Source organism: Amblyomma maculatum, chromosome 8 (assembly GCF_055883805.1).
Source record: "Amblyomma maculatum isolate TAMU_Amacu chromosome 8, ASM5588380v1, whole genome shotgun sequence".
Taxonomy (NCBI): Eukaryota; Metazoa; Arthropoda; class Arachnida; order Ixodida; family Ixodidae; genus Amblyomma; species Amblyomma maculatum.
In genome coordinates this window covers 97156695-97179326 of record NC_139351.1, presented here as the reverse complement: position 1 = coordinate 97179326, position 22632 = coordinate 97156695, and the positions used below count along the sequence as shown (strand labels likewise).

Here is a 22632-nt window from a genome sequence, read left to right as displayed (position 1 = left end):
TATCGCCCGCAAGCAATAAGAGAAAATATATAAATATGAAGAAACGACTCGCGCACGGGATTTCGTTCCATGAGCATAGCGAGCATAGAAATGCTTCTAGCTCTAAAGCTAAGCTAAACATGCTCTGTGTGTGTAAATGCTATTGCGTAATTAACGGTGGAGTCTCCCCGGAATTGGATCAAACGCAAGCAGATGGTTCCGCTGAACGTCCACTGAGACGCATCAAATTTTAAGAAGCGGCGTTCGAGCTTACCGATAACGTTATCACCCGGCAGGCAATAAGAGAAAATATATAAAAATATATTTTTATATATTTTCCCACCTTCCTCTCTTCCTTTATGGTGTGGTTGAGGAATCCGCAGAGAATGTGAGACTGTTACCGCGCCTTTCCCTTCCTATATATCAATCAATCAATCAGTCAATCAAAGCAAGCTAGGTTATGCGAGACTCCGTAGTGGAGGACTCCGAACGTTTCGACCACCTGGGGTTCTTAAAATGCACTCACATTGCCCTGCCTCTTTTTTTCCAGCCTAGTGGGGCTTTCTTTTTCTTTTCAGAAATAAAGGCTACTGACCATACAGGAAATTCTGGAATTAGAGGTCCGCTCTGTTTCATGGTTGTTCAGCCTGTACAAACATTGGATGGTCTCATAGATATCTCTTGAGAGGAGAATGGCGAGAGCCTTTCCTTCCTTTCCTATCATTTGCCTCTTGATCGGCGTTTGTTGCAGTACTACCTATAATTATAATTGGTTTACAAGAAAGGAAAGGCGCAGTATCTGTCACACTAGGAAGTGTACTTTACGGTACACCATCGCACTCCTGACGAGTCGCGTTCCTTAGCGCGCGTTCAAGTGTGGGATTGCAGATTGCAGGAACACTAGACAAGCGAACGTATCGCAAAATCTCGCGCAGAGATCCAACGCCTCCTAATGGGAGGCGTTGACAGATCTCGGGCACGGGATTTTGATCCATCAGCTTAGAAAGGCCCTCGCCTTAATAAACCGGTGTACCGAATCCGATATGAAATTTATAGAGAGTTTTTCAGTTGGGCTAAGAAAACCATTTAGTGTGTGATAAATGCTATCGCGTCCAACCCTTAATGGCTGAGCTCTATTTCCCTAAATTTCTTGTTTTCTGGTTGGTTTTTGGTTGGTTGGTTGGTTGGTTGGTTGGTTGGTTGGTTGGTTGGTTGGTTGGTTGGTTGGTTGGTTGGTTGGTTGGTTGGTTGGTTGGTTGGTTGGTTGGTTGGTTGGTTGGTTGGTTGGTTGGTTGGTTGGTTGGTTGGTTGGTTGGTTGGTTGGTTGGTTGGTTGGTTGGTTGGTTGGTTGGTTGGTTGGTTGGTTGGTTGGTTGGTTGGTTGGTTGGTTGGTTGGTTGGTTGGTTGGTTGGTTGGTTGGTTGGTTGGTTGGTTGGTTGGTTGGTTGGTTGGTTGGTTGGTTGGTTGGTTGGTTGGTTGGTTGGTTGGTTGGTTGGTTGGTTGGTTGGTTGGTTGGTTGGTTGGTTGGTTGGTTGGTTGGTTGGTTGGTTGGTTGGTTGGTTGGTTGGTTGGTTGGTTGGTTGGTTGGTTGGTTGGTTGGTTGGTTGGTTGGTTGGTTGGTTGGTTGGTTGGTTGGTTGGTTGGTTGGTTGGTTGGTTGGTTGGTTGGTTGGTTGGTTGGTTGGTTGGTTGGTTGGTTGGTTGGTTGGTTGGTTGGTTGGTTGGTTGGTTGGTTGGTTGGTTGGTTGGTTGGTTGGTTGGTTGGTTGGTTGGTTGGTTGGTTGGTTGGTTGGTTGGTTGGTTGGTTGGTTGGTTGGTTGGTTGGTTGGTTGGTTGGTTGGTTGGTTGGTTGGTTGGTTGGTTGGTTGGTTGGTTGGTTGGTTGGTTGGTTGGTTGGTTGGTTGGTTGGTTGGTTGGTTGGTTGGTTGGTTGGTTGGTTGGTTGGTTGGTTGGTTGGTTGGTTGGTTGGTTGGTTGGTTGGTTGGTTGGTTGGTTGGTTGGTTGGTTGGTTGGTTGGTTGGTTGGTTGGTTGGTTGGTTGGTTGGTTGGTTGGTTGGTTGGTTGGTTGGTTGGTTGGTTGGTTGGTTGGTTGGTTGGTTGGTTGGTTGGTTGGTTGGTTGGTTGGTTGGTTGGTTGGTTGGTTGGTTGGTTGGTTGGTTGGTTGGTTGGTTGGTTGGTTGGTTGGTTGGTTGGTTGGTTGGTTGGTTGGTTGGTTGGTTGGTTGGTTGGTTGGTTGGTTGGTTGGTTGGTTGGTTGGTTGGTTGGTTGGTTGGTTGGTTGGTTGGTTGGTTGGTTGGTTGGTTGGTTGGTTGGTTGGTTGGTTGGTTGGTTGGTTGGTTGGTTGGTTGGTTGGTTGGTTGGTTGGTTGGTTGGTTGGTTGGTTGGTTGGTTGGTTGGTTGGTTGGTTGGTTGGTTGGTTGGTTGGTTGGTTGGTTGGTTGGTTGGTTGGTTGGTTGGTTGGTTGGTTGGTTGGTTGGTTGGTTGGTTGGTTGGTTGGTTGGTTGGTTGGTTGGTTGGTTGGTTGGTTGGTTGGTTGGTTGGTTGGTTGGTTGGTTGGTTGGTTGGTTGGTTGGTTGGTTGGTTGGTTGGTTGGTTGGTTGGTTGGTTGGTTGGTTGGTTGGTTGGTTGGTTGGTTGGTTGGTTGGTTGGTTGGTTGGTTGGTTGGTTGGTTGGTTGGTTGGTTGGTTGGTTGGTTGGTTGGTTGGTTGGTTGGTTGGTTGGTTGGTTGGTTGGTTGGTTGGTTGGTTGGTTGGTTGGTTGGTTGGTTGGTTGGTTGGTTGGTTGGTTGGTTGGTTGGTTGGTTGGTTGGTTGGTTGGTTGGTTGGTTGGTTGGTTGGTTGGTTGGTTGGTTGGTTGGTTGGTTGGTTGGTTGGTTGGTTGGTTGGTTGGTTGGTTGGTTGGTTGGTTGGTTGGTTGGTTGGTTGGTTGGTTGGTTGGTTGGTTGGTTGGTTGGTTGGTTGGTTGGTTGGTTGGTTGGTTGGTTGGTTGGTTGGTTGGTTGGTTGGTTGGTTGGTTGGTTGGTTGGTTGGTTGGTTGGTTTTTGGTAGTTGGTTGGTTGGTTGGTTTTTGGTAGTTGGTTGGTTGGTTGGTTTTTGGTAGTTGGTTGGTTGGTTGGTTTTTGGTAGTTGGTTGGTTGGTTGGTTTTTGGTAGTTGGTTGGTTGGTTGGTTTTTGGTAGTTGGTTGGTTGGTTGGTTTTTGGTAGTTGGTTGGTTGGTTGGTTTTTGGTAGTTGGTTGGTTGGTTGGTTTTTGGTAGTTGGTTGGTTTTTGGTAGTTGATTGGTTTTTGGTAGTTGATTGGTTTTTGGTAGTTGATTGGTTTTTGGTAGTTGATTGGTTTTTAGTGAGTTGGTTGGTTTTTGGTGGGTTGGTTGGTTTTTGGTGAGTTTTTGGTAGCTGGTTGTTTTTTGGTTGGTTTTTGGTGGGTTGGTTGGTTGGTTTGTGGGGTTTAACGTCCCAAAGTAGCTCAGGCTATGAGAGATGTCATAGTGGAGGACTCCGGGAATTTCGACTACCTGGGGTTCTTTTACGTGCACTGACATCGCACAGCCCACGCGCGCCTTGCTTTCCGCCGCCATCGAAAAGCGGCCGCCGAGGCCAGGATCCGATCCCGCATCCTTGGGAACAGTTGTCGAGCGCCGTAACCACTGCACCACCCCAGCGGTGGACTGTTTTTTTAGTAAATTCTACAAGACAATTCTTTTTAACGCCCTGCCGGGTTGGTGCAGTGGTAAGACGCCCGACTACTGTGCCGCAGTTCCCGGGCTCGAACCCGACCGCGGCGGCTGCATTTCGATGGAGTCGAAACAAAGAGGGGTCTTTGCGCTGTGTGATGTCAGCGCACGTTAAAGATCCCCAGGAAGTCGAAATTACTCCGTAGCCCTCCACTACGGCTCCCCTTTCTCTCCATCTACCATCATTCCCACCTTCCTCCATTCCCTTACGGCTCGTTTCAAGTGTCCCACTGGAGGGGCACGAACAAAATTGCGAGCCGCAATGCCTACTGTGCGGCGGCTGCCACCCCCTGGGCACAACCGCTGCAGAAGCATGTACCGGACCCCGCACATTCTCAAAGTCCGACAAGCAGAGAAAGAAGCCACCCAGGCTCAAAACAAGCAGCAAGAGCCAACGAAAACCCGGGGCAGATCGAGAGGAAGAGGCGTCGCCGCGGGCACAATGGGCCGTGCGAGAGACTCCAGCGCATCCGTCACCAGAGATGAGCCCAGATCCAAGAGCAAGAACAGGGGGCCGCCACAACCACCGCCACCCAAGGACGACAAGAACCACTGGCCGAAGCCCGGGGAGACGCCGGCCGGAGAAGCAAAGACGAATGAAGAAGTTAACGCAGGCGGTAAGTCAGTCAGCTTCGCTAGCGGGGTCTCCAAAGAAAAAAACTTGGAACTTTCGGAATTACAACAGACTCAAGCTGAGCATAGCAAAGAAATCAGAATCATTAAAGAAGATATCAAAGAGATTAAAGAAACCCTCAAATCCCTAGTCGAGGTAATTAAAGAGTTAAAAGAGGCAAAAGCTACACCTGCACCGGCACCTCCGATGCTCAGGCCGCCCGTCATACGGGGCCCCGGTGGGGCAAGCGAGAGCAATTGTGGCAGGGACAGTGACGACTCAGATGAAATGAATATCGATCAGGCTAGACCCGCGAAACGTAAATCAGACGACACTAGTGTAATTGGACAAGCCAGAAAGCACGTGGCTTTTAGAAAATTAGTCAAGGATGAAATCATAGACTTCGAATTGAACCTGAATAAGAAACTTGAGGCGAGATTTGGAGTGCTAGAAAAGATGCTTCAAGCCCTTTGCAACGCATCGGGTATACAATATCAAAATCATAATGGATCCCAAAACGTCTAAAATTTAGCAATGAAATTGCCGGTCGTTGTCAATGAAGCGATGGCTCTTGCAACAGTACGTAGCTAGCCAGAACACACAGCCTTTGGCAATGGCTCTGCAGGAAACGCGAGGTGTATGGAAGCTTTCGGGGTACAAAAGCTACGATAGCGGGAAGGGAAGTAAAACACAGGTCGTGACGTACGTCAAAAACAACGTCGCCGTCGTCCAGCACGAAGTAGGTAACAGGGAGACCGAAACGGTCTTTGTGGAAATCCTGACCGGTAAAAAGAACAGAGGCAGCATATTTCTACTGAATGTGTACAGCTCCCCGAAGTGCACGAAGGCGAGGTTTGGCCCGACATTTAAGAGAGCGATTAGACTGGCAGGTAAGAACCCACTAATAATAGCCGGCGATTTTAATGCCAGACATCGAGAATGGGGTTACACGACCAGCAGCCCGAAGGGTCAAACGCTGTTGGAAGATATCACTGAGTCAAACCTCTACATCGCTAACGACATTAGATGCCCGACGAGGGTGGGCAACAGTGTGTCAGCGGACACAAACCCGGACTTGACTCTCTGCCATAGAACTGGCATAGTCAAGTGGACGAACAAGTATCAGGATCTAGGTAGCGACCACTACGTGCTAGAGGTAGAACTAAGTAGGAAAGTGAGCGTTAAGCGCGCTGTGTGTCGGACGGAAACCCAAGTGGATTGGGATAAATTCAGACAGATCAGAGAACGGGAGAAATTGGAGATATAGAGTGCATTCAAAATTGGGCCGCCCAATTAATTACCCATGTCAACGAGGCCACCGAAGAAATTAAAGGCGAAGCTCTGCCTGAGGCGATGGATAGCAGGCTATTCGGCATGTTCAAAAAGAAAGAAGAGCTAACGAAGAAGCTCAAAAAGCAAAAGTGGAACCGCAATCTCAGGAGAGAGATAGCCAGACACAACGTCGAAATAGAAAAATACGCCCGGAAACTCGAGTCGCAACGTTGGGATAACAAATGCGACGAGATGGAGGGCACCATGAATGGGGCCAAGACGTGGCAACTGCTCAGGTTCCTGATAGACCCGACTAAGCCCAAAACGGTCGACAATATAGAACAGGTCAAGGCGAGGTACAACTTTAAGGGTACGGACAAACAGCTCATTGACAAGCTCAAGTCCGTGTACATAGCTCCCCCCGCCACAGCGCATTACAGAGATTACAACGGACCGGCGAACAGCGAGCTTGACGCGTCCATAACAGTGGCAGAAGTCAGAGCGGAGCTGCACGGCCTAAAAAGACGCTCGGCCCCCGGGCCGGACCTCGTTAATAACAAGATGCTCGCAAATCTGGACGACGAATCGATCAATGCCCTAACCAAATATTTAAATCAGGTGTGGGAGAGTGGTCAAGTACCCCAAGAGTGGAAGAGGGCTAAGATCACCCTAATCCACAAGCAGGGAAAACCACCGGGCTTGGAGAATCTCCGCCCAATATCACTAACATCCTGCGTAGGCAAACTACTTGAGAAAGTTATTCAAAGGAGGCTAACCAAATACACCGAAGAGAATGATGCGTGGCCGGCTGAATTGGTCGGATTCAGGCCCGGCCTTTGTACGCAAGATACCATGCTCAGACTACATAACGATATTGTCAGAGACTTCAGGAAAAAAAATACGAAAGCTATTCTAGGCTTAGACCTTAAGAAAGCTTTTGACAACGTCAGTCACGACGCCATTCTCGACGGGCTCGCTGAGCTTAGAATAGGCGAAAGAACCTACAACTACATTAGATCATTCCTGCGAGACAGGACGGCGATCACCAGCTTTCAGGGCTTATGTTCGGAGGAGTTCCCGCTGGGTAACAGAGGCACTCCGCAGGGGGCTGTGCTCTCACCTTTCCTTTTTAACATCGTAATGAGGAAGCTCCCCAGTAAGCTTGGCCATCTCGATGACTTAAAACTAAGCATCTACGCGGACGATGTGACCGTCTGGATGTGCGAAGGGAACGACTCGTACATAACATCCAGGCTCCAAGAGGCAGCAAATATAATCAGCTATCACGCAGAGGACGTAGGTCTATGCTGTTCGCCAGAAAAATCGGAGCTCCTGGTAATGACCAGCAGTAGTGGGAAGATAACTCCAGATATCAAAATTAAAGTCAACGGAAACGAAGTCCGGAAAGTAGATGAAATTAGAATATTAGGTATGATTATCAACCGCAGGGGTAGTAACAAAAGCCTGATTAAGAAATAAGAAGATCAGGCGGAGCTCGTAGTCAGAGTATTTAAGAAGACGTCCAACAGAAGGAGTGGTCTCACGGAGGCTAGTAGACTCAGACTCGTACAAGCTTTTGTCACGAGCAGAATGTGCTACGCGACTCCATTCCTAAATATCAACAAGACCGAAGAACACAAATTAAACGCCATAATTAGGAGATGCACGAAGTGCGCTCTAGGACTCCCCATAACTACTTCTAACGACATTCTAGAGAAAATGGGGTTGCATAATGAGTGGAAAGAGCTAGCTGCGGCGGTCAGGCTGTCCCAGAGAGAGCGACTCGCAGGAACGGCGGCGGGTAGGCAAATCCTCGATTGGGTAAACCTACTAGCGCCAGGGGAAGGCGAAAGTGTCAGAGAAAGCATAGATCGAGAAATCAGAAAGCATCTATACGTCTCGCCCATACCGAAGGACATGCACCCCGTACACGACGAGGGGAGGAGGAAAAGCAGAGCTAAGCACCTCGCTAACAAATTGGACAAACTCCCGCCGGGATCGGTCGCCTACACCGATGCAGCGATCGGGAAAGAAGGCGACGTAACCTCGGTCGCCCTATTGGACACTGGGATCGCCATAGGAGTAGAAAGAAATCGAGATCTACCGCCGGTAGAGGCGGAGGAGATTGCAATAGCCATTGCCATTGCACGACCAGGCGTGAAACACGTCATCAGCGATAGCAAAGCGGCGGTTAGAAATTTTAGCAAGGGTAGAGTCAGCAATCGTGCTGCAAAACTTCTGAACGAGTCGTCTCTCGCCGAAAGCGTGACCATAATCTGGACCCCAGCACACGCCGGTCTCGCCGGCAACGAGGCTGCCCACATGCTCGCACGCTCCTCGCTAGCTCGGGGTGCTGCGGACGCCTCCACAACATCTAAAACCAAAGAATGTATAGGTATCTTTAGGGATGTAACCGACAACTTGAAGAAAGACCGGAGAATATATCCGCCACCGGTTAGATCCCTGAGTAAAAAGGAATCGTACGACTGGAGAAGACTCTAAGCTCGAAATTTCTTTTCGCCCCTGTGGAGGAGTTGGACGGGTGCCAGAGGGCGGAAGAGGGACGGTGCAGAAACCGAAATTTGTAAATTTTGCGGCCACGTGGCAACATTAGATCATATAATATGGAGATGCGTTCGTGCCCCAGGGCGCAACGCGATTAAAACTAGCGATGAATGGGAGACCACGCTAAGAAGCTCCGACGAAAAAACACAGCGATTCGCCGTCCGCCTGGCGGCCGAGGCTGAAGACCTCTTCTCCTAGATGAGGCCGGGTGTCCTCTGGCCGCGGTGTGACAGACTGCCTCCCCGGACGCCTGCGTGCGGACTCGTAGGTGGCTGCTGCACCATATTCGGCGGAAATAAATGTTCTTCCTCCTCCTCCTCCTCCTCCTCCTCCTCCTCCTCCTTCCTCCTATAGCCATAACAACAAAACGCACAGGTCACCGGGGAATACAGTTGTGAGGAGCCCGCGCTCCTCCACTAGCGGAGCTTGCAACCAGCAGCGGTGTTCGATTGCACGTTTGGAAATACATCCGCGCGACGCCCGACGGCCAGCACTGGCCGCAGCCCGGGATAGTTTTGTAATAGTTTCGCACAGAGACGACTATGCTGTCATAATCTACGTAACGGGGCTTGTCCTTAACAGCGAAAGTGATGTTGCCTTGTTGGATGTTCCGGACTTCCGAATTTCCAGGATGGTGCCGGTGCGCCAGCACACTCGGTCTTGTGAAGAGTTTCCGTGGTGTCCGAGTTACGGACCACGCTCACGCCGTGGCACATGTTGCCGCCATGTTGTCTCAGGTAACCCCGAAGCGGGATCGACCCCTTCTCGGTGTTTACTGCGACGTCCCCGATGAGCTGGCCGGCAGCCTGCTACTGGCTCTGTAGCAGAGCCACTTACGCTGCCTCGTGCGGACAGAAGAGAAATTTGAGAAGAAAGGAAAAGAAGAGGAAGAGAAAGAAAGACCCAAATTTTTGCTCTGACCGTTTTATGTGCTAATGAATCGACTGGCCCAAACAGCTGTAAAATTCGTACGCGTAGTTGGCATCCCGCATCGGAAACAAGGGGGGGCTATGCAAAAAAAAAAAAAATCTCGTCGTGGTAACTCTTGGTTCTAGTGTTTGGCGATTGATTGCTGTGTGACAGCAGATGGCGATTTAATAAACGACTGGTAATTTATTTATTATTGATGAATCTCAGAAATGCAAAAAAGAAACAGAAAACGCTGGTTCAAAGGTGACAGAATGCTCAAAGCGGAAAGCGAATGCTTGATATTAAGAAAATTTGGAGTGTGTAATTGAACAGTTATGAACTGAAATAATTTAGAATTTGAAGAATGCATTGAAACGTGTCAAATTGCTCGGAATATAAAGGCAAAGTTTGGTGATGGTAATTATCGGTGCATAAAATACAAAAAAAAAACATATTTAAAAATATGCCAACAAAAATGATAAAGTAAGAAACCATCATCCGTGTGCGTGAAACGCTATTGAGTGACAGCCTTTAAGGCAGAGCTTAAGTTGGTTGGTTTGTGGGGTTTAACGTCCCAAAGCGACTCAGGCTATGAGAGACGCCGTAGTGGAGGACTCCGGAAATTTCGACCACCTGGGGTTCTTTAACGTGCACTGACATCGCACAGCACACGGGCGCCTTGCTTTTCGCCTCCATCGAAAAGCTGCCGCCGAGGTCGGGATTCGATCCCGCGTCCTTGGGAACAGTGGTCGAGCGCCGTAACCACTGCGCCACCCCGGCGGGGTGGAGCTTAAGTGTCCCCTTAATAGTTTTCGGCTGCATTTGGTATGACGCTGATGATGTATTTTTGCCTTCTATGATGAACATGTCGGCATTGAAGTCGCTTTCGAAGGTATTTCTGGAAGAAGAGAGATAAGTTGACAATATTGATGATGCAAAAACGATTGGTACGTCATGTTTTTGATCGTGTCGGTTTGATGCAGATGTACCGGCATCGCAAAATTTTGTGTGCCTTTGTGCAGAACGTAAAATCCGACGATGCGGATATACAGGCAGCGTTCAACTTTTCAAACGTCCAGTGACCGTATGGTTTATAGCGCGAAAGACAGAACGGGTATGCCACGGGAGCGTTAATTGTTCCCGCTGACAACCATGCTTGCAGATTCATGTCTTCGAGCATGTAGTACTCTGCTATTCACCTAATCACTAACACCTTATTATCTCACGCAAACAGTCGTACGCAACGACAGTATGTGAAAGATCTCCCAACGTACTCTAAATAAAATACGAATTTAAACAATCCGCACGGACGTGCCTCCAAGACCTTGGGTTCCTAGCAAAAAAACTGTACGAGTCACAATACCCTCATACAGGTTTCTCACACAAAACGGATACTAAACTCATACAACTCTCATGTAATCTTATATATTCCTCATAAGTTGAATATCTGTATGAGATTATATACCCTCATACAGGTTTCTCACACAAAACTGATACTAAACTCATACAACTCTCATATAATCTTATATATTCCTCATAAGTTGAATATCTGTATGAGATTATATGAGATTTGTACAAGATGTGTATGAGTTTAGTATGAGAAATCTGTATAACGTTATTGTGATTCATAGGCTTTTTTCACTAGGGGTGTACAGTGTCGGACTCGGAATCAAAGGGTCCCGAAGGTTTAAATTTTAACCCCCCTTCCTCCCCCCCTCCCCCGAAAAAAAAAAGAAAAAAAACCCACGTTACCATCTCTTCCTTGTTATGTCGCCTCTGATGACGCCACACAACCAGCCGACCAATAAGTGTCCGACCATCTCACCTACCGGCTACCACATGTCCGAGGAACGCTCGTTTTCTTACAAAGAAATCCGACGGAAGGCTTCCTGCAAAGCTAGTTGCTGAACGCAGTTGCAATATAACGCCGGTACTTGCCTATGGGCCTCAGACATGGAGCTAACAAAAAGGGTACTTATTGAAGTTGAGGACAACACAGAAGGCTATGGAAAGGTGAATGTTAGGTGCAATGTTATGAGACAGAAAGCTTTCAATTGAAGTCTATAACTCGGCTTAATGACATTTTAGTGGAAATCAAGGAGAAGAAATGGGCATGGACCGGACATGCAATGCAAAGAGAGACTGTCGCTAAAGATAACAAATTGGATTCCCGGGGAAGGAAAGCATAGCAGAGGGCGGCAGAACATTAGGTCAGAGTATAAGGTCAGGAAGTTTGCAGGGATAATATGGATGCAGCTAACACAGGATAGGGTCAATTGAAGGTATATGGGCGAGGCCTTCGCCCTGCAGAGTCCGCCTGCTGCAGATGATGATGATGAGGATGCATTAATAAGGCGCATGTAACAAGTTTCCGGGCTGCCGAAAACTGCTATCCTTGCCAGATAGGCCGCTTATGGATGACGGCGAGGTACTTCAAGGCTTTCAATAATTGAGCCCTGTAAAGACTGGTTCGTGTACAGACCAACAATGTGAAGTATACCGATCTTCCGACGGCACGTCCCACTTGCACTGCGGAATGCGAGCACCGTGAAAACAAGTGACGGAGTGGTAGAGCAGGAATATATTGAAACAGATCTTGTCCCCCACTCCGATATCTATAGGCCGCCCTTCCTAATTTCTCTGATAGGCGACGAAGGTTTGGTTCCCCATAACTGCACCAGCACAAATGAAATGCGCATGTAAAGGCACCAGATTGTATAGCGACTCAAAGGTGTCCCCGCTGTAGTAAGAAAAGAAAATCCATCTGTGTTGTCGCAGCGAAGAGTTGTATGTTTAGAAACGCAGAATACAGCGACCAGAAATTGAGGTGCAAAAGACGCTCGTCTTTGTTTGGTCTGTGAAGCCTGCGCCTTCTGCGCGCGAGGCTGAGATTGACGTCGGGTGGCGCCATGCTCCGCTCTCTTCAGAGATTTGTGATTTCGTTTATGACCTGGGTGTTTCTTAAGGAGCCAAGATTGTCTGCCATTAACCGGGAGCCATCCTCTAAGGCAACTCTATCTGTATTTCTTCTTTATCTGCCTCCGCCATCCCTTCTCTTACAGCACGGGGGAATGGTCGCCTAGAGGGACACACTGCGACATCAGTTTTCAGATAACTGTTTTGTTTCTGGCACCTTGTGGATACCAGAAAGCAGAGCGCAGTTGTTTTCTGGGGCAATGAGGCGATCCTTTAAAGTGGTTCGGTTTTACCGTGATTTCGTTATCGTTAAAAGCCCACTTCTATAAAAAAAAAAAAATCCGGCATGGACGTTACGACCAAAACTAACGAGTAAAAGCTTTGGCAGGGGGTAATTACCGAGTGACATTACCAGGCACTGATTGCTCGGCGGGTTGTGTAACGTCATGGCACTTCCTGAGATGGCTTACTTAGCTGGCGCCGCCAAATCAAAATTCTCCTATACGGGCTTGATTGGAATCGTAACCACCGGGATCATTGGATCCTTGGGCAGGCAATCCATTCAAACACAACACAGGTTCACTTGTTTTGCTGATTAAAACTGGGCTTTAAATATGTCAGGTGGCCTTTCACATGTTTTGATAGCTGATGACTATATATATATGTTGATGAGTGTGTGTGAGATAATAAAGGGAGAAATTAGGAGGTTATATAAGTGAACGGGGATCCACAAGAGCAGGCAGAGACCTTATTCATTAACAATGTCTCGTTATAACCTCCTTCGTGCAGCTTAAGTGCTCTTCAATGTTTCATATTGGCTGATGCATATGTTTCATTTTCCACGCAGCTGGACATTTCCGACATTGAAGAGAAGTCCGCGACACTGCTGCACCATCACGACTGCGAACTCCTCCAGCGAACTACAGTACCAGTGAAAGCGGAGGAGATATATGTGCAGCCACGCTTCTCATCACAATGTGCACTTCACTCACGATGTAGTGAATGTTGTGTTCCACTTGGCAGCCAGTGGATACCTCTCCGAACAGCTGAGTGACAACGAAGGTGAGTGAGCCTCACCTCTGCTCCTGTATTTTCTCGCTCCTGTGTGATGTTAGGAGGAAACTGTATGTGCAAAGGCACATTTTTCCGAAATAATGCCGTGGATTAAGTGTTCGAAAACACCCATAATGTCCTAGAGTTTTAAATTTCTTGGTTATCTGGAAGGTTTTGTTTAAAAAAAAAAACACAGGTTATTCCTGGTCAGCTTACTCATATTTCCTAGGGCTAAATGCTTGGAAAGAATGCGCGACGGCACGTGATGCTACCGAAATATTTTAGGGTTGAGTGCATTGTAGAAAGTTCGCGTGCAATTGAAATTTTATCTTTCTTAATCGGATTCAGATAGTATCGTTAGCGATAAAACCGCGCCCGTGGTAAAATGCAATAAATATTAGCGCAATCTGACCGTTTCAGTTTGCCCAGATTTCCTTCTTTTATTGTTGACTGCTTTTTTAAGTAACCTCGAAGGTTATATATACAACATGTCCTGAAAAGTTCTGGCACATTTTTCACCTCACAGTTTTTCCGCAGCAACAAATGCTTTGCGGGAAAAATTGCAGTACGGCGAATGGCGGTTGAGGTTACACCTCGGCGAAAGAACCGGCTTTGTTCTGGCTTTGAACACAGTCACTTTTCTACTCTTTACGTGTCATTTTGGCGCTTAAGTCAGGCATAATGGACAAATGGACATACTCAATGTGGGTACAAGTGCCAGAAGTGCTCAGTCAGGAAACGCCTGTCGTGACGTCGCACGCGATTAAGTAAATCATCGACCTCAATCACCAGCCGGGCACGAAACGAAGGCATGCGTGCGGCCCGGTAATTCTGTGGACACGAGGCATACCCGATGTGAAGCAGCGCAGAATACGATTGCGTCTATACACGCCTTCGTTATTAGTGTTGTCCTTGAAGTTCGTTTTATCAGAGAAGAACAGCTCCTATAAGGCGGAGGGCGTGAGGACTTTGTCAGCCTTCCACATAACCATGTCGCATTTGTCCCCACCACCTCTGAAATTGAAGAAGCCTACTGACTAGTTGTAAAGAACGGTACAAGCAAAAATCATGTTCTTTTATGCTTGTTTCCGCCTCGCTAATAAATACTAAGCTGTAAATAACGTGCAAAGAGTATGACCATGTGCGTTATCTTTTGTCGCCTGAATGCGCTTTTTTTGGTGGAGCTCATTTTCTTTTCCATGTCTTTCTCTCGACCTCTCATTATTCGGCCTATGCAGGTTTCGTGCCGCTTGTCTGGAAACTTGAATACTTAGGGGTGAATATGTATCCGGAAATTCGGACGTTCTTTTTTCCATTTTCCTACCTTTTCGCTATTCTTTTCGATGAATGGATTGTTATGTTTTAATCTCGAATGCCGGGCCTGTCTATTTCTTCGATTCACATTTTCAGGTCACGCATTTGTGCCGTCGCTTTCGCGATTGTCCTAAATGGTCGATTGATGGTGCACTTTGTTCACGAATCTGGACCGGAAAATTGACTGGATAGCGTGCGGGGGAAACCAAGGCAGTTCTTGAAAAAGAGAGAAATGATCTTTCTTTTTCATTTTAACAAGATAGAACAATAGCGTGAAAGCAGGAATAAATGAATTGTGAAAATAACGAAGAAACGAGAAAACAGAACGAAATTATCACTATATTTTCACTTCTTACGTTCCTTAAAAATACGTATTTAGCGAATCATATAGTAAATATCTCAGCAAGGCTTTTTTTAAGTATATTGTTGTGTGTATACTAGTGTAAATAAACATTTAACTACTACGCAACGATATTCTAATGTGGAATTGTGCACCAACAAAGCCGAAATCGCCGAAAACGAAGACATGTGATGCAGGGAGAAAAGTTTGCCATTTAAACACTCAGCAGCGAATGTATTGATACCTCCCCTCATTTGAAATTAACCTTCTAATAAGGTGGAGTTGAGCATCCATAGAAAGGTGAAATTCGCAGCGTATTTTCTCGATGCGAGGTAAATCTTTAGAACTGTTTCAGAATGCACGCCTAACATGCCAATATTTTCGTCACGGTCACCTTTACCTTGAGGGTTACCACGCTGTCTCCTTTGAGATTTGCTGTGAATTCAAGAATGTGAAGACGACTCGCTCTTTCACAGTTAGTGTCCTGGTGACTCCTCATGCATAAGCGTGCACCCAATGAGAGGAAAACCCTTTTTAAAATAAACTCTCCCCCTACCTCTAAATTATTGTTTAAAATTACGAGGAACTTTAGCGACTAAAGTAGTGGAAGGCGAAAGCCTGAGTGGCACATTCCGCTACGCAACTGGTACTAATTAGTAATTGATAATTATTGAGGTATAGGTAATGAGTAATTAGGCAAGAAATGAATTATTTCCTTATTCAATTAATTTTCAATAATTATAGTTTAATAAGCCATCAAGTTTTAAATAATTTCTTAATTAGTAATTGATCATTGATTGACATATGGCCATATAAGGCACGCATCCGCGCATACTGTGGTGGTGATCTGTGATTGGTCAAGACCAGTGTGACGTAATCCCGCCTCGGCCAATCAGAACGCCGCAAAAGTGCAAAACATTTTGTCCACGACAGCATGAGCCATTAAAGGCATTCGCCTTAAAATAGCAATTGGAGACGCTGCCATTTTTACGGTGCCAAGTGCCTGTGGTTCGTTGGCAATACTATGATGCCAGTAGGCGCATTTGGAAAGGGAGAAATGCAGCCCATATCTGGCTGCCACTCTGGACGGCGTTGCAAAACGGCTCGCGGGTGTCCGATGAGCTAGAGGCCGCCAGAGCGGCGCCGACCCGTCGCTTCTTCCCCGTGTCCTCTAAAGACCATGGTGCTTCTTCCACGTGCGGTGGTGTTTCCCATACAGCCCCAGTGCCAGGATGACTTGTGCGATATTTTGATGAAACGTGCGCGTTAGAACAATTCTCGATTTCTTGTGCAAAGCATCAGCAACCGCTCAAGCCCGGTTCGAAGCGTCTCTCAGTACTCGACCCGAGTGCTGTTCGCCGAGGAACGGGATTTGTGAGATTGAATTCAGCGTGTAAGTGATTGCGCATTCACGGTAGTGGCGGTGGTGCACATACTGTAGGATGCAATGTGAAGATACTCCTGGGGATTTTGCAGTCGTGTTCACGCTTTCGCATTCTCGCACAGCTAAGCAGGCTTAAATGTCTCAGAGAAAAGTTTTGAAAGGTTCAAGCGTAAGTCGCCGTCTCCAATGGCTGAAGTAAAGCTACTTCTCAGCACTTTTTGGTGGCTACCCGAAGGATATTTGACCTAGAAGGAAATACGAGAAAAAAACTATACACTGTGGCAACCGCTTGTCGATTGTGTGAGCTTTAGGGAGCGTCGCGTATATTGGACTATGCGAGATGGCGTATGCTCTAGTTCATAGTGAAGTTGTTAATTCTGCTAGAATTGGCAGGCTGGAGCACAATATTTTGAACGAATATAGAAGTTATACCTGAGATCGGTGAACATACTTAATTACGAACATACCTTAACAGATGTCCCATTCACGGGGTTTAGCCCCCCCAAATGACACAGGCTGTGAGAGATGCCGTAGTGAAGGGCTTCGGAAATTTGCACCACCTGGGTGGCGCAAAAGATTTTTTCTTTAACGTGCGCCTTAGTTTTCACCTCCATAAAAAAAGCGGCCACCGTGGCAGAGATTTGATCTCCCATCCTTGGGCAAGGAAGTCGAGAGCCCTAACACCTGGAGCACCATGTGGCGAATTCGTTAGCAGATGTCACGACAGCAACGAACAGCTTTACAACAATTGCAATAGTTCACGACAATTCTTTTTCGAGTCCTGAAACACTACCTAATATTCATTCCATATCTTTTTCCAAATAACAACGAAAAGCTCGATGGCACCTGTACGCTTCAAAACAGGTCACCGTGTTACGAGTCACCATGTTACAGCAGCCGAGCGCCGTAGCCCCTGCGCCACCGCGGCGGGGCGGCGGGGCGCGTGGGTGTACCACTCGACATATGCTTAAAATACTTTATCAAGACGGTGGTGGCCACGGAAATAATTACTGTAACAGATAAAACATGGCTTGTGTACACCAGCGCAGTTTTCTCTAAAACAGTACTCGCTAAACAAATGGCAAATTTCGCATAACAAAACCATCTCTACTCGTCCCAAGTTTACATTGCAGTGCTCGTTAGTTCTTTATCTCCCCGCCGGGGTGGCGCAGTGGTTACGGCGCCCGACTACTGTTCTCAAGGATGCGGGATCGAATCCCGGCCTCGGCGGCCGCTTTTCGCTGGGAGCGAAAAGCAAAGTGCCCGTGTGTTGTGTGGTGTGAGTTCACGTTAAAGAACACCAGGTGGTCGAAATTTCCGGGGTCCTCCACTACGGCGTCTCTCATAGCCTGAGTCGCTTTGGGACGTTAAACCCCAAAAATCAAACCAAACCAGTTCTTTATCCAGGTGGGCTGAAAAAGAGCATTAATACTGAAAACGCATCGCAGCGTCCGTTTCTACTTTTTTTTTTGCTTTCTTTTGTAAAGGCTTCAGCGCCCTAACCGATATTTTGTTTAGGTCACGTAAATGTACTTTCGCCGTGGCCTCCGTCTCTCCTGTGCCAAGCGTTTCGACTGAATCATTAACAATAACAATTATAATGTATACTAATGAAAACAGGTTATTTTCTACCATACATATATTATGAAAGGTCAGCAGGCAAAGAACGGCTCGCAGGTAGCTCAAGAACCGAAAGTTAGGGAACGTCTGAGACGACTGTAGAGGTAGGTGAGTTACTTCGATGTCCAGTGGGAAGTTTAGATGATTAGGGAGGAAAAACTGTGGGTACGAAATAATTTTAGGAGTGAATTTCATTACTCACTCTGACAAGGGGTAATATATGTGAAACAATGTAAATGTGTCTATGGAAAGGAGAAATATACGAAATACCAAAACACCCCGGTCAAGAATGAAATCCAGATCGTCTAGAAAATAGCTTTATCTTGCCTAATATTGTTTTGTGAAAGCTGGAATGGTAATGACTGAAAAATTATATACACTATATTAGAAATTTTCTGGCTGAGAGCATGTAGAATTTTCCAAAATCTACAGGATATGCTATTGAGTTAATAGCTGGGTATACTTATTAGCAGAGTGGTTATCCCCATATTTATAGGGATGACCACTCTGCTTCAAAGATGTTGCGCAGTAGTTCTCGAACACGTTCACATCATCTACCAATGGCTTCCAGGACACAGCGGCATAGCGGGCAATCTTCGGGCGAACGAGGTCGCGCGAACAGCCCACCAAGACAGCGATTGTGTGTTGATCCCCTTTTCCAAGGCAGACGCAGCGGGCAGGCTTCGCGCACTTGCGCGGGAATAAAACGCGCTATCCTTGTGGAATTCTGGTCAGTTTGCGAACGGCCGCTTAAAACCCCTGTACCCTGACCTGAAGCTACGGCTTCCACCTGGCCTACCCCGACGTGAAGCAACTTTGCTACAATGCAGATGACCCTAGAAGTGGTGTACGTGTAACCACCCACAATGATATGCATTATTAGACAGTCTCCTCTCAGCTGCCGGCCGGAGCTAACACACGTTTTCGGGATGTAATGTAACCTGTTTTATATTTATTAAAACTGAAGTTATAATAGAAAGGAAGCGAAAAACTTTACAACCAGTATATTGACTCCCTGGTTACGAACGAGCAAGAAAACCCATAAACCTTCTTTTTTGTTCCTTAGTTAAAAAACACTAAGAAAAGTCTTGAAATTTTTTAATTGCTTCCTTTGATAGAAAATCGGAAATTCTATGAACGTTTTTGTTCCTTTCCTTACTTACAAGAGACGTGAAAAGCTTTGGAATTTTCAGACTGGTTCACTTTTATTATAAGAACACTGAAAAGCATCACAGCCTTTTAGGCTCGTTTCCGTGTTTCATTAAAAAGAAAGGCTTCTAAATCCACGAAAATAAGAAAACACAATGTTGTTGAACTGGAAAATGAAAACAATAAAATACCAGTAACAAATGTCCATTGTCTTAATTACCTTACATGTCTCCCTCATTGGCCCAGCGTGGAAGGAAGTATGCGTTCCACGTTTCGCTCTGAATCTTGTTTCCAATCTGGCATTGCATGGACCATGCAAAACAATGGAATATATTCGGCGTGGTGTTGGTAACGCCACACAAAGTTTGCACAGTATGCATCGAGCCTTTTGAAGTCAGAGCACAATGGTAGTCTGGACTCAGCTTCATCTTTATTCATGCTTACGCTAGGAACCTTTTGTCGGCGCTGAGTTTGGTGATACAATAAGCTTCATAACCAAGTTAACGTAGGTGGTCTTTGTGTCGGAGCGGCACTTGCTTCCTTGCGGTTATCTTAAGCAGTCTTCCCCGGAGCTGATTCGAAGAAGTGTGCAGTACTTGTAGGAACGTATCCGCATACGCGTGCAAGTGTGTGTACGTGTTCTTGTCAGTGATCTTCTACGTAAATGAATTTCTTCTGTTTGTATGGAGCGTGCCAAAAGATAGATGTACGTAGTCTCATTAAATACAATTCTTGTCTGAAGGAGTACGAGGAGGCGAATATCACATTAATGAGAACTGAGCCATTAGCTCCCAAGGGGATCTGTTATTTCAGGTGCCCTCTGGACGCCTCCTCTATCAAGGCCAGAAAATATGGCCTAAAAATGGTTGACTGCATAGTGGTCAAATGCCCTGTTCAGGCACATATGATTACACATTTTTAAATCGAGCATCTAAAGAGAGAGTGAAAGCTAACATAAAGGGCACTATCAATTTCCTGTGTTATGTACCCGCATCTAACGGCTCTGCTGACCTGCAGCAAATGATAATACTAAACAGCTTTTCTTCCGGGCACGCTATAACCATCTCGCTCCTCGGTGAGAGAAACATTTATGGGAATAAAAGTAAATGTCGTGGTGGCTCTGCCTTCTAGCAGAGATATAGTGAAATATTTATTTTGGAAGCGAAACGGAAAAGGGGTCAGAAGAGCTCAGAAATAGAGTGCGAAACTTCCTTCCCAGCTATACAAGTCGACTTCGATACAATAGTACTTCAAGAGTATGAAAATCATATTTCAAGGCTTTTTAATACACTCTATTCTTTCCTGCAATAGACCAAGAGAGGGAGCCTTCATGATGACTCCGACAAGAGGGTGGGGCGTCGGGGCTAAGCTCATTCTTATATGCTCCGAGGCGTCTCTTCGATCTGTTTGGCTGGCCAGTGACAGCCTTCGCGTCTCCCTATCTCGGCGCTTCCCGGTGATGAGGTCGCTGAGACTGTTTGGCCTAGGGGCGTCAGTCTAACTTCCGGCTGTCTGTCCCCTTGTTTTTATAATATTCCCTTCTCCGTAAGCCTTGCATTTTCCTGTTGACTTCCCGTTACATCGAGGGGATGTCGTTTGGCTCTTCCTCGCATGACTGTCACCGATCAATGTTTTTTTTCATGTGCTTTTATTGGCTTGGTGTGTCATTCATTGATAACAACTACCTATGCTCCGACGTTAAGATGTTTTTTTTTTTTTTATTTCACCCAAGAGGGACCACACCTGGCAGCAGGATGTTTTTCGTACCAGATTGCCTATTATTGCCTTCTAGGTGCACGTTTGGGACTTTTCAGCTACTTTCCTACGTAAAGCACTACCCCGTACTTCATAGCTTCTCATATCTGTTGTGTAAACCTTCAATCTTTATTGCTGAATTGAAAATTTTGTAGTTGGCACTATATCATTTCGATGCTCTTCAGCTGACGAACACCGAGTCCTCAGATGGTGGAAAACTCAATCGTCCACTCTGAAAGCTTACAGCTTGCAGCGCTTTCCACCTCACCTGATGTCCTTGCTTATTCGCGCATCCTTTTTCTCTCAATTCTCTTCGCTCCCTTGCATACCTTCTTCTCCCTAATGCAGGTAGCCACCCATGCTTTGTTATGAGTAATTGAGCATACACTTATCGTTTCAAATTAGACCAAATATTCTGCTTTCACTCATTCACATTTATGGTGCGGAAGCTTGAAAGACGAGAGACTCGTATAGAACAAAAAGTGTTAGATGTAACGACAGACGTGGATATTTGAGGCAGTATTTGTTGTTCTTCTCATAGTTTGGTTAGCAGAGCCGCAAAATCTATCCTTTCGCACTTATGCCACATTTGTTCACGTATATGCTACCCAGCGTTCTTGCTCTTCGTTTTTCGTTTTTTTCTTCGTTCCTGTCACTTGTAGGCCTACACTTCCGTTTATTTCCTTTTCCTTGAATCGGCGTCGCTATTGCATTTTTCCCGCTTTTCTGTTTCCGCTTGAGTTACCTTTTAGGTTTGATTTCGTTTCTGGTAACTTTTATGCATTATGGGTTTCCTGTAATGCCCTGTGGCATTACACAAAAGAACGTGCATGGTGACTGATCCTAAACGTTGTACACGTGAAGTGGCTTTCCTCCGGAACATTCTATATCATGCGAACAACAACGGTTACTTAATCTCTCAGAACGGGACCATGAGATACCGTTCATGAGCTCCCGCTTACTTGAGACTTCCAAGTTTGATGTATGACCTGAACAAAAATATAAGAATATAGCCACCTAGTTATTGTCCCTTTACGGTGTTGTAAAGAAAACTAAAACACAGCGAGAAAAATGTTTTACACCCTGAAGGACACAACGCATCAAGTGACGAGCCACAGATGCCTGGTAAGATGGCTTGCAGTCATGCCAATTGAACTGTTATGTAATATCAGATAAGTGGGCTTGCATCGCAATATTGTCTGCAAAAGTTTCAGGCTAAAAGTAGCAGAACTTCACCTCTCCAATAGAAGACCAAACCGAAAATTATTGTTATAAACTTTGGAGCTCAAATCTTGAGCCTTGGTGTTTGTAATTTACACGCACATTGTCTGTGCATGCTGCTCCGTTGATGAGTATCTATACCAACAAGCCCAATTAACTGTTCTAGCTCAAATGATCTGAATAGTGTGCGCCGACGTCGCTTTATAACATTGCATATGGAAATAAAAGAGGGGCTATTCGGGATGCAATGCTAGTTACCCCTTAATTCATAATTTCTTCTTTTATGCGCCCGCATTGTCACTGTTATTCTGATTTGAAATAGCGTTCAAAAAACACGTTTCCTTCACCTCTTTCTGCTTCTCCCTTCTTTCAAGGGCTCCCCTAGCTCTCTGCTCCACAGAAGCCTAGAATTTATACTCAAAAAGACATTCCAGCTTCAGCAGCTGTGATCCCGAAAGTTAAAAAACAAACAGGTATCAAAGACGTGCACAAAAAAAAAGGAATGCAGACTTAATAATACCTGCAAATGGACACAGTGAGAGAATTATTAAAAAGGTACCAATTTCGCAATTGTAATTACTCTTGTGGCTACTGTTGAGATCAAGAAATGATTTGGCATCCAGGATTGTGTTCCTGCGCGCCAATCCAATGGAACACAAAGGCTATCCCGCACAAGATGGTGCTTAGCGACCAGTGATTCCGACGAGAGGGAGGCTGTGTCAATGTCATTTTCAAGAGCTCTGAATAAAAGATGGACCGCGGTCGACCAGCGTGTAATCGCCACACTGGTTGCTGCCACCGACGCCCAGCA

General features: G+C 46.2%; 1 protein-coding gene across 3 annotated transcripts in view; it reads left to right on the top strand.

Annotated features, from left to right (window-relative positions):
• The window catches only part of Lar (tyrosine-protein phosphatase Lar), a 761776-nt gene that overhangs the window by 245416 nt on the left and 493728 nt on the right, over window positions 1–22632 (top strand). For all 3 annotated transcript variants that reach the window (XM_084576898.1, XM_084576900.1, XM_084576897.1), the window contains exon 3: window positions 12833–13047. The gene's annotated coding sequence lies outside the window, so the exon portion shown is untranslated. The remainder of the gene's footprint in view (window positions 1–12832; window positions 13048–22632) is intronic.